Raw genomic sequence first — 11293 nt, forward strand, 5'->3', positions numbered from 1 at the left:
TAGCTCAATCTGACATCTACTCATCCTTCGTGCTACTAATCAAGGAGTTCTCGCAAGCTTCAAAAAGGGTTGTTATGCTAAAGCAAAGGAAAACAAATATCCGCTGGCTAAATACCGAAATACTATCTGCTATAAAACTTAAGGAATTGGCCTGGAAAAGATGTCGCCGCTCGCCTCATAACACCAGCCTACGTGATGACTTCAGAACATTACGGAACAGAGTGAGTGCGCTTATTAGATCTGCGAAGCGGCTCTATTTTCAGAAGCAATTCACTGACTCTCGATCCAACTCAATTAAAACCTGGTCTTTAATTAACGAATTGCGCGGAGCTACATCGCCTCGTTTAAAAGCAAACAATTTCAATGGTGTTTTTGGACATAGTGCGCAAGCTACGGCCAATATCTTTAACAACTTCTTCGCCTCCTTCTCGGCCAGAGCACGCTCAAATGCCACACCGTCATCTTTTCCAAATTCGAATTCAACTTCCGCATTTCTCCCTAAAATGTCCATTAATGATTTGCAGTCGATCATATTAGGGCTCAAACCTAATAAAGCTCCAGGTCACGATAATATATGTCTTATTGATCTTCGCAGAAATTTAAGGTACATACAGGATACACTTCTTCTTATGTTTAACGAAATAATCGAGACTGGGTCTATTCCAAATGAAATGAAAACTGCCATTGTAAAACCGCTTTACAAGGGAGGGCAAAGAGATAAAATAGAAAACTATCGACCAATATCTATTCTATCATGCCTAGTTCAAATATTGGAAAAATTTATTTTTAGAACCATGGCTTCTTTCGTTGATAAATATAACATAATAGCTTCTTCTCAATATGGTTTTATTCCAGGACGGGGTACACAAGCACTGCTCGAAACACTCTCTGACAACCTAAATTTAGGTTTTGAACACAACCTGTTTAGCTGTGCATGCTTCCTCGACGTTGCGAAGGCGTTCGGCACTGTGAGCCATTCGATTTTGGTACAAAAACTTTCTTCTGTTGGTTTCCGGGGACCTTTCCTGTGTCTATTACAAAATTTTCTGCAAGATCGATCCCAAGTGGTTTCGATCGACGGTGTATACAGTGCCAAAGTTTTCTTAAAAGCGGGTGTTCCTCAAGGTTCAGTTCTTTCTCCTCTTCTATTTAATATATATGTGAATGATATGTCTAGCATGGTATCAAACTGTACCCTTTTTCAATATGCTGATGATACACTCCTACTAACGAGTCATCGGTCTTATCATACAGCAATACAAATGCTTCAGGAATGTACACATAAACTCATGGAATGGTTTGAAATTAATCTTATAAACATAAATATCTCCAAAACAAAGCTTGTTTGCTTTCGCAATCCTTTAAAAGTTGTGGTTCTAACTATTCCTTTTCTTCTTCGCACATCACACTGTGTAGGATGTCATTGCAGTCCAATTCCTTACTCAGAGACGGTAAAATACTTAGGCATCCACTTTGATTCGGACCTTTCATGGAATTCCCATCTGACGATAGTATGTTCAAAACTAAGAAGCGTCCTATGCTTACTCTACAAGTTTAAGACGTTTTTACCATTTGGAATTCGCAAGCTCTTAGCCTACTCTTTAGGATATAGTATACTTCGGTATGGCATTACAGTTTTCGGCCAATGTTCTGGATTATGGCATAAGAAAGTAAATAATATCTTAAAAAGTATTGTACGAGAGGTTAATAACAAACCTTCAACCTCAAACGTGAATCTTTCCCAGGCCTTATCTATGCCCACCTTCGAATCACTGTTTTATGAATCAGTTATTCTAAGTCACTATTGGACAAAGGATTTTAAAGCATCTCGACCTAATTCACGAGAACTGAGAACGGTTTCACGGTTTCTTGTTCCAGTATATTACACCCGCTATGGCAAGAACCTGCGATCTTTTTATGTCCCTCAGATATTCAATTATTTACCTTCCGAATTCTTCGACTTCACATCCAAAAAGAAACTCAAAAAAGCGCTTCGACATCTTTTATCTACCAACGAGGCCCTGTAATCCGTCACAATTTTATTTCACAATTCCTATTCAGTCTTATAAAGAATGTTGAACACCAGATTTTATTATTTTTATTTTATTTGGTTTATGTTTGAGAAAATCAACACGACTTACAACACCCAGTCTTTCTGCTTCAAGAACCACAACACCAAGAACATAACATCTATCAAGACCTTCTTCAATGGTGACAATGACCGGCTTGCATGTTTGTGCATATGTGTAGGTGTGTGTATACGTGTTTTCCCTTGAGTCTAAGTGTAATAAGTGTCACAAATGTTATTGGAACTGACTCAAACTTTTTTTTTTAGTACGTGGCATAGTTATTTTTGAGGCCACTGCAGATAGGTTCAGTCATACAAGCCCTGGATGGCTTTGACGAACCTGACTTGTGACGTGGACATGCTAGTTTTATTAAATAAATTTATTATTATTATTATTATTATTATTATTATTATTATTATTATTATTATTATTAGTATTATTATTGCTTCCCAGTTGCATCCTTTAGAGCTTGTCTGACTGTGACCGACGCAATTTGAACAGGTGAGAGCAAAGGTCACTCTGCTTGATTTGCCACTTGTTTGCCCGCTGACGGTACTTGGAGCTCTGTTGCCAATCTATTTATGTAAACTATGAAATACTTTTCTAGATAACTTCATTTACTATATACTTATTATGAATTCCGTAAAATGCAACCTCGCCCTGCCGGTTGACGGAAGGTTCCTGACTTGCTCATCCTGTCAGAATGGGTACCATCTTGGCAAACCCTGCTCCGGCGTTGCGGATGCTACGTTTTCGGGTATGAGCGCTACCAGAAGAGACAGTTGGAAGTGTCCTTCGTGTCGCGGCAGCGAAGCTCGCTCGAGCACTGCGGCCAACAGCGGCGCTCTTCTCGAGAGCTCTAGCGTCCTTGCTGAAAGTCAGCAGGATGAACCGAGCCTCGCGTCTGTAGCTTCTCAGCTTACCTCGATCAATGTAGCGCTCCATCAGCTTCTTCCTCTGAAGACTAGCGTCGATTCGCTCTTGCCTCGTCCAGCTAAAGTGGAGCTACTGCTATCCCTTAAGCCAGTTGTTGAATAACTGCGAAACACTGTTGTAGGACTTCACTCTACAGTGGACTTCTTCAAAGAGAAATATGACTCGGTGCTGGCTCTTGCAGTGACCAATGAGAAATCAGTAAAAGATCTCAAAAAGCAGGTCAACCAAGTAAGAGCAGTGATGGAGGAGCAGTCACAGGAGATCTCAAGGCTGAAAGAAGAGTTGAACGACTCGCAGCAGTACAGCCGCCGTTGTAATATGGAGGTACAGGGTCTCGCTTACGCGCCGAGGGAGGACCTGGTTAAGGTCATGGAAGATCTCTCCCAGAAAATAAGCCTTCCGTCATTGCGCTCTTCGGACATTGTCGCAATCCATCGCCTTCCAACCAAACGAGACGCAGCCCCGGCAGTACTGATTAAGTTTGCCTCAGTCGATATTTAAGGAAGCCTGGATGGCTGCACGTAGCAGGCTGCAGAAGCTATCGCTGACTGATAACGAACCTAAATTATATTTTAACAACCCAACCCCAGCAAACAAGGAGCTTTTCTGGATGACGAGAACGAAAGGGAAAGATAATGGATACAAATACATTTGGCTCAAAAACGCAAAAATTTATGCCCGCAAAAGCGAGGGCTTTCCGGCTCTACGCGTAAACTCAGTTAGGGATCTCGAGAAGCTCATCTAAGAAATTACAGCTTGATTTTCTATTCCAGACTGTGGCTCTTTTCACCAGGTTTTAGGACCTGCTTCTGAATACTCTTTTACCATTATTCACGTTAATATTAGGAGCTTACGTAAACATTGGGAGCAGTTTCGGGTTTTAGTAAGTCTCTTTAACCCTCCCATTGACGTATTTGTGCTTACTGAAATTAGTATCTCATCATCGCAAAGCAACCAGTTTGTTTTGAATGGTTATAACGAGTTGTTTCACACCCGTAAACGCAGTAGAGGTGGAGGTATTGCTATATATGTTAAAGAAAAGTTGCTATCTACAAGTTTGAATGTCTCTTTCTCCCATGATGAATCTCTCGCTATAAGTATTTCTCAGTCTGGATTTTCTTTATATTTATTAACAATTTACAGGCCTCCATCAGAAAATGTCTCACTTTTTCTTGCAGAACTAGAAGTTGCACTTAAAGAGTCTCGCTCCGAAGGGCAATTTTGCATGGTCGGCGACTTGAATATCGACACCCTTAAACCTTACAAGTCCAATGTTTGCGATTACTTAACCCTGCTGTCGGAACATGGAATTGAAAGTACTATCAGCCTCCCCACAAGAGAGGAGCTCCTATCTGGAAAGTTAGTTGCGTCCTGTATTGATCACATAAATACCCCCTCTCCTGACACCACCGTAAAATCTGCCGTCATCCCTAATAAGCTCTCCGATCACTACTTCATAGGTTGTCGGTTACAAAGGGAGGTGAATGAGGGAAAAGAAAAAGCACGCGGTTGTACATTCGTTTCGATTACTGATACAGTAAAATTTTATCTGTCGGTAGCTACATTTGACTAGAATCAAATATTGACGTCGCTAGAGCCCGCCGCTATTTATAGCGTTTTTGTAGAGGTATTCCAGTCCTTCTATCGTAACTCATTAAAAGAAGTGAAATTCAAGAAACGGTCGGATAAGCCATGGTTAAACACCGACATCATGGTAGCCATTAAGACTAAGGAGGCATTGTGGTTGCGTTCACGCCGTGCCCCTAAAAACTTAGAGCTCAGCGCCGAATTTAAATGTGCAAGGTACCGTGTAAATGCGATTATTAGGTCCGCAAAACGACGTTACTTCCAGAGGAAGTTTTTTGAGACGAGATCAAATCCACGGGAAACATGGGAGTTAATAAACACCTTCAGAGGGCGCGCATCGAGACAACCGATAAATATTACTCTAGAGAGGCATTTCGGAGCTAACTTACAATCCACCGTCGATGATTTCAACAAGATATTTGCTTCGACGTCAGGTATCGCCAGAGATCGTAAAGATACCTCTACCAGTTCAGAGCATAAGCTCAGATCACCTTCCTCGGCATTTTTACCTCCTCTTGATTTAAGTATATTGCGCTCTATTTTATTTGGTATAAAGCGGAATAAAGCACCTGGAATCAATGGCATCCGCGTTGGTGACCTATGTCGTAACTTCGATGCAATTAAAGTTATCCTCCTTGTAATGATAAATGGTTTTTTGAGTTTTGGTATTATCCCCGTTGACCTGAAGACTGCACTTGTGAAACCCCTTTTTAAAGGAGGCACATTAAAAAAGCACGAGAGCTACCGTCCTATCTCAATCTTGCCATGCATTGGGGAAATATAAAAGCACCTATTCACCGTGATGTCAAGCTTTATCGATAGCTCTGATATATTGTCAAATAACCAGTATGGTTTTGTGGCAGGGAAAGGTACCCAGCTACTCCTGGAAGACTTTGCAGACCTTATTCACACCGCATTTGAGAACAACCTATTTGCGTGTGCACTTTTTTTTAGACCTATCTAAAGCATTCGACGCCGTTAGCCATGACGTGCTTCTCAACAAACTACATAATTTCGGCTTCCGCGGTCCATTTTTTCTTCTCTTACAAAATATCTTTTCGGAGCGTTCGCAGATTGTGTCTGTAGGACAATTTAGGAGCACGCGCGTAATGATAAAAGCTGGTGTCAATCAGAGTTCGGTGTTGTCGCCACTTCTGTTTAATATATACGTAAACGATATTTCCACCAGAGTATCTAAGTGTCGTCTACTTCAGTATGCGGATGATACCTTGCTCGTCTCTCGCCATCTGAACTACTATCATGCTGTAAACTTATTGAAACATGATGCCACTCAAATAATGGACTGGTTTGATAAAAATTTTATCACAATTAATGCGTCAAAAACAAAACTGGTATGCTTCAGAAACCCACTCAAGAAAGTGAACCTTGACTCACCAGTCACTCTACACAAATCGAATTGTATTGACTGTCATTGTTCTCAGCTGGACTATGTTGATAAAGTTAAGTATTTGATAAAGTTAACTATTTGGGAGTGCATTTTGATTCAGACATGACATGGAAGTCCCTAATGTCGTACATTTGTAAAAAGATTCGGAGCGTAAGCTGTTTACTTTTCAACAACAAAGTTTTTATGCCGTTTGCGGTAAGAAAGTTTATCGCGCATGCCCTAGGCTATAGTATAGTTAGGTACGGTATAACGATTTTTGGTAAATGTGCAGAGCTATGGAAGATTAAAATCGATCGTATTTTGAGGGCCATGTTAAAAAGCGTCGGGTATAATTGGCATTTTCCGACTGATATTAATGTTTTCAAGGCACTACAGATGCCGAATTTTTCTGCTCTTTTTGTACAAAGTGTAGTACTTCGTCCCTTTTGGAGCAATGATTTCAAGCTCCCCTTCGTCAATCATAAAAGTCTCCGACATACGTCACGTTTTGTAACCCCTCGTTGTGTGACGCGCTACGGCAAACGAGTTCGCTCGTATTATGTGCCCTTCATCTTTAACACACTTCCTAAACACTCATCGAGGCCAGCACAAAAAAACAACTTAAGAAATTGATGAACAGTTTGTCTGTTTAGTATTGCTGCAGCATTGTTTTCTCTATTTATTGTTCTTCCTGGTGTATGATTCACATTTGAGTATGACTTGTGTGGTCTTGTGCAACAAGTCTTCTCTGACTTTAACAAAACCGTCCCTATTGAAAAATCCACCAGACCGGTTTGGTGTGTCCTAGTGTTTTCTGACGTAAACATCAGACCGGCCTGGTGTTTTCTGGTGCGCACATCAGACCAGCCTAACGTGTTCTGTTGTCCCCACTAGAACACGTTAGGCTGGTTTGGTGTGCCCATCACGTCATCCTAGTGTGGTCTGATGTGCACATCAAAACACACCAGGCTGGTCTGATGTGCACAACACAGCACACCAGAATGGCTTGATGTGCACACTACGCCACACCAGACGGGTCTAATGTCCACACCAAGGCACACTAAACTGGCCTGACATGCACACCAGGGTGCCTCTGGTGAGCACACATTACGGATATATGTATGGTGTTGAATGAAAACATGTTTTCTTGTAAAATTATATAAGATGTACAGAGTTCAAACACCACATTTGATTTTATAAGGTGCTTAATTGAAGGGGCGATGCAACGATTCACTTCAAATAATATGTACTTTGCATAAGCATGTTGGCACAGTGTAACAAACGTTTACCTATATGCAATAGCCTGATGGAAAGAATACAGGTTTGCCTCGTCAACAATCGTCAGCAGCTTGTCATCAATGAAAACTTGAAAATATTTCAGTCGGCATTTGACATCATCAGAGGCCGTAAACATGGGTTCCGCAGGCTCCAGAAAACACCGGTCTTCTTTTCCCCAGTCAAAAACTTGCGTCGGTGACTTTTGCTTCTTTCTTGACGTTGACAGAAGTGGACAGGCGGGCGTTCTGCCTTCAGTTTCGTTATCGCTTGGAAGTTCTGTTGTTAGGCCCTTCGTTGGCAAGTTCTCCTCGTCACTGTCACTCACTTCACTATCACTAGGTCCCGCATCAGACACTGTTCCACTTTTTGGAATCAAAACCACACAGGGACGATCGCGACACCGTGTCTGGTAGAAAGATCCCGATGGAATTTCCTTCAGGTAGCAGTAGAATACGAAGCCTAAAAGAAAAGAGCATCACGTCAAATTCTACCAGAAAACAGGGATGTACTAAACCACGCCAAACAGGAAGCTTTCTCCCGACAATTAAAGCCGATTCCTCGTGCACAGGTATGTAAAATTCAGAGTGAACGCCCGCCCCTAAAGGAAACTACTGAAACACTGCCAAATCTAAGCACGGAACGGAACACCACAGAAATCACAGAGCTACTATGCGACTCCTCTCTTAAGACAGTTTCACATGCAGCGACTGTGCGAAAAAAAAAAAAAAATCGGTGCGACAGCCGACGCAGCGAGTGCGATCGCAATGTTTGGTTGCACATGCTCCAACAACCGCGCGATTTCTGTCGGAGCGGCTGGCGCTTCGGACACGGACGCGACGCGTTCCACTTTGTCTAAAATACAACAAAAACGCCTTAATAAGCATACATGTTTTAGGAATGCAATATGTAACCAGAAATTTATAATAACGAAGCATTAAATCAGAAGCTTTTATGTGCCTACATTTATTTTCGCGGATGAAAGCTGGCTAATGAACGGCTGATTGACGAGAAAGCGATCGCACCGGCTCTGCGGCAAAATACCAACTTGGTGGAAACCAGTTGCAGAGCCGCTGCGACAGTGCGACTGCGATTTTAATCGCACATATACTAGAAATCGCACCGATTTCGGGCGAGAATCAGAGCATGTGAAAGAGCCTTCGCATATCTACTATGTACTTTTTTTTCCCCCGACCTTCATACGTGTCAGGGTAAAATACGTCAGCGCTATGAAATCCAGAACTTGTAAAAATTCAAAATGAGCATATTTCAGAGCAAAGTACTGCTTACCTTTGTAACAGCAGGTCGAAGTGCGTAGCACGGCGTGGACGATACGCATCTTGGGCGCCGCCATGCACATCGCAGCCGACGGAGCGACGGAGTATCTGGAAACCCCTCGCGGCGAAAAGTCGAGACCGCGAAACCGAAACCAGAAAATGTATTTCCTAAGATACGTTAAACATTTTGCATGAGTATTGCTTTGGGTCCCAAAAACACTATTTTTATATTGAATGTGTCCTAAAAATACACAAACATTTTTTAAAGTACCTAAAAGGGTTAATAAAAATAAAAACGAAAGGAAAACTTTAGTCTTGCTAGAAGTGCTAGGAATCGTCGGCGGCGTCTGTGCACACTGGGCAATTTGCCCCGCCAGCGAGCTGCTGAGCGCGAAGGAAAAAACGGTCGTGGGAGAAAAGGTAAGTATTAAGGATATTTCTTTGTTTCTTTTTGTGCTTGCTGCATTACCATGTGGGGATTTCGCATTATTAGGTCTGCTGAGAGATTTGTAGCTTTATTTTCAGTGAACGATTCGAGCCTGAATGTATAGCTTTACAGAAGAAAAATTTCCGGGCGGCTATCAGTTCGAAAGTCTTTGTTACCCAGCATTGCTAGCCGGCAAACATATTCTAGAGTTGTCATGTGGACACCAGTTTGAGTTGTCTTCACCACTTGTGGGGTCTCTCTGTAATAATCGCCGCGCGATCGGCATGTGCTTCGCTCGTCTCCCAGGGAGTGACACAATACAACGAGAAGATTGCGAATCGGTTTACTATACTTCCCAGTTGTCCGTCTTCGAGAGCCGGCACTGCGGCCCGCCGAGCCGGGTTGTCGCCCGTCATTCAGAGCTCGCAGTCGCTGTCCGTGTCCAGGCCTGCGGATCGTCCTCCCCACGCCAGCGCTGCGTAGGCAAGCTGTTCCGGGCTATCAGAGCCAGAGTCTCGCTGCGGAACCACTCCGGGATCGTCATGGCCTAGGTCGGTGTGGCCAGGGCTCACCGTTTCCGCCGGTCCTGATCTGAACCTCGCTGGCGGAACGCTCCAGGAGTCGCCATGAGCCAGACCAGCCAGAACGGCTCCATCGTTCCTGCGCGGCCCCAGCCTGGTGCGGCACGCTCTTCCTGTTTCCTCGCGCTCGCCCCCGGCTAGAAAATGTGAGTAATTAGAAACATACTCTGCATGCTAGAGAACAGTATGCACGTTACAATGGCTGTACCGTGATATGCAAGCCGGGTGTGAAAAGGTGACAGGCAACAAGGTGCACATTTGAGAAGGATATTTACGCTTCGCTTGAGCTTTTTCTAAAGAAAAACTTACGCATCCTGTTTTCTGCATGCCGTCACATTTGTTACCAGATTCAGCGTTAAATTTTGTTGCCGAAACAAACAAAGCTTTATGTGCTGCGAAAATTTACTATTTGAGAACTCGCAGGTTTGGAAGGTTTTGGTTACGACCACGCGTGTGCCAAACGGCTATGCGCACATACAACTACGACTGCCGGGACGGGCCTTTCGCTTCTTGAAGGCCTGATCGCCTGATTCTGGACGTCACAGCGAAGCAACAATCGGCCCAATTGTTCCTATTGTATTTCCCTATGTGGTGTCTATAGTCTGTTGCAACCTAAGAACGAAGGGCGAGGGTAAGACGGGCCGGGGAGGAGGAAGCAGGCGGAACGCTAAAGAGAGAAGGAGGTTTTCCCCTCTCTTCTCCAGCGTTCCGTCTGCTTCCTCCTACTCAACCCGTCTTACCCTCGCCCTTCGTTCTTAGGTTGCAACGGACTATAGTGACTCGTAGAACAACTTGTATAAAATTGTTATGTTGCTGAGTAGTCTGCAAAACAAGTTCGTCAGACCACTTTCCAAGCCTGCACATCTATTTTCGTTCACTTCAACAGCAACAATTACTGTAGAATTTACTTACCTGATGCATCACACTGCAGTGATCCACTTCTGTTGCCGTGTCACTTCCGAAGATCTCGAGGGGAAGCGGTATAGTTTGACGCTTGAGTCGCCTTCGTGACTGTGACAGTCTTTCACGCAGCAGTAGCGACATTTATTTTTTGGGGGAACCCTATCGAACCCCAGCGGGTTCCTGTCGCTTCTCACCTACTCCTATAGGAGTAGGCAAGATGCTACAGAAACCCGCTGGGTTCATGGAGACGTGAAGCCGGGACTTACTTTTAAGAAGAACGGTTCCCAAAAAGGCTGACGCCGATCCAAAATGCCACATTCACACTTGGTTTCTAAATGCACCTGCCTGCAGTCCTTGCGATCCGGGCTGTCCTGGCCTACCCAGTCTTTTATTTTGTAGCCGCTAGATGGCGCAATACGTAGTGACAAATTGAGGATAGGTTGAGGCTAATGGATGGGGAGCAATGGGCACGAAAGGTTTTCAGCTATTTATACATGAGGAGTGTAGACACAAAGTGGAGACAGCGCACTAGGAAATTAAGAGGAAGGTTTTTGGGCTATAGCGAAGATACGGAAGAGCAAGTCTCAGTTAAGAAGAAAGTTAAGGCCACAGAAAGAGATCGGTGGCTAGAGGGAATGCAGACAAAGACTGCTCTGGAAAGCTATAGATTAAACAAAAGAGTTATTGCCAAAGAAAGCATTTATGACAATTCTAGGGGAAGCTCATTGCTGTTTGAGGCAAGAACGGGTGTTCTGCGAACCAGAACATACAGAGTGAAGTACCAGGAAATTGATACAGTGTGCACTGCTTGTGGAGAGGAGGACGAGACGGCTGAGCACTTGATACTCTAC

The sequence above is a fragment of the Ixodes scapularis genome, unplaced genomic scaffold, assembly GCF_016920785.2.
Source record: "Ixodes scapularis isolate PalLabHiFi unplaced genomic scaffold, ASM1692078v2 PGA_scaffold12__126_contigs__length_90152505, whole genome shotgun sequence".
Classification (NCBI taxonomy): domain Eukaryota; kingdom Metazoa; phylum Arthropoda; class Arachnida; order Ixodida; family Ixodidae; genus Ixodes; species Ixodes scapularis.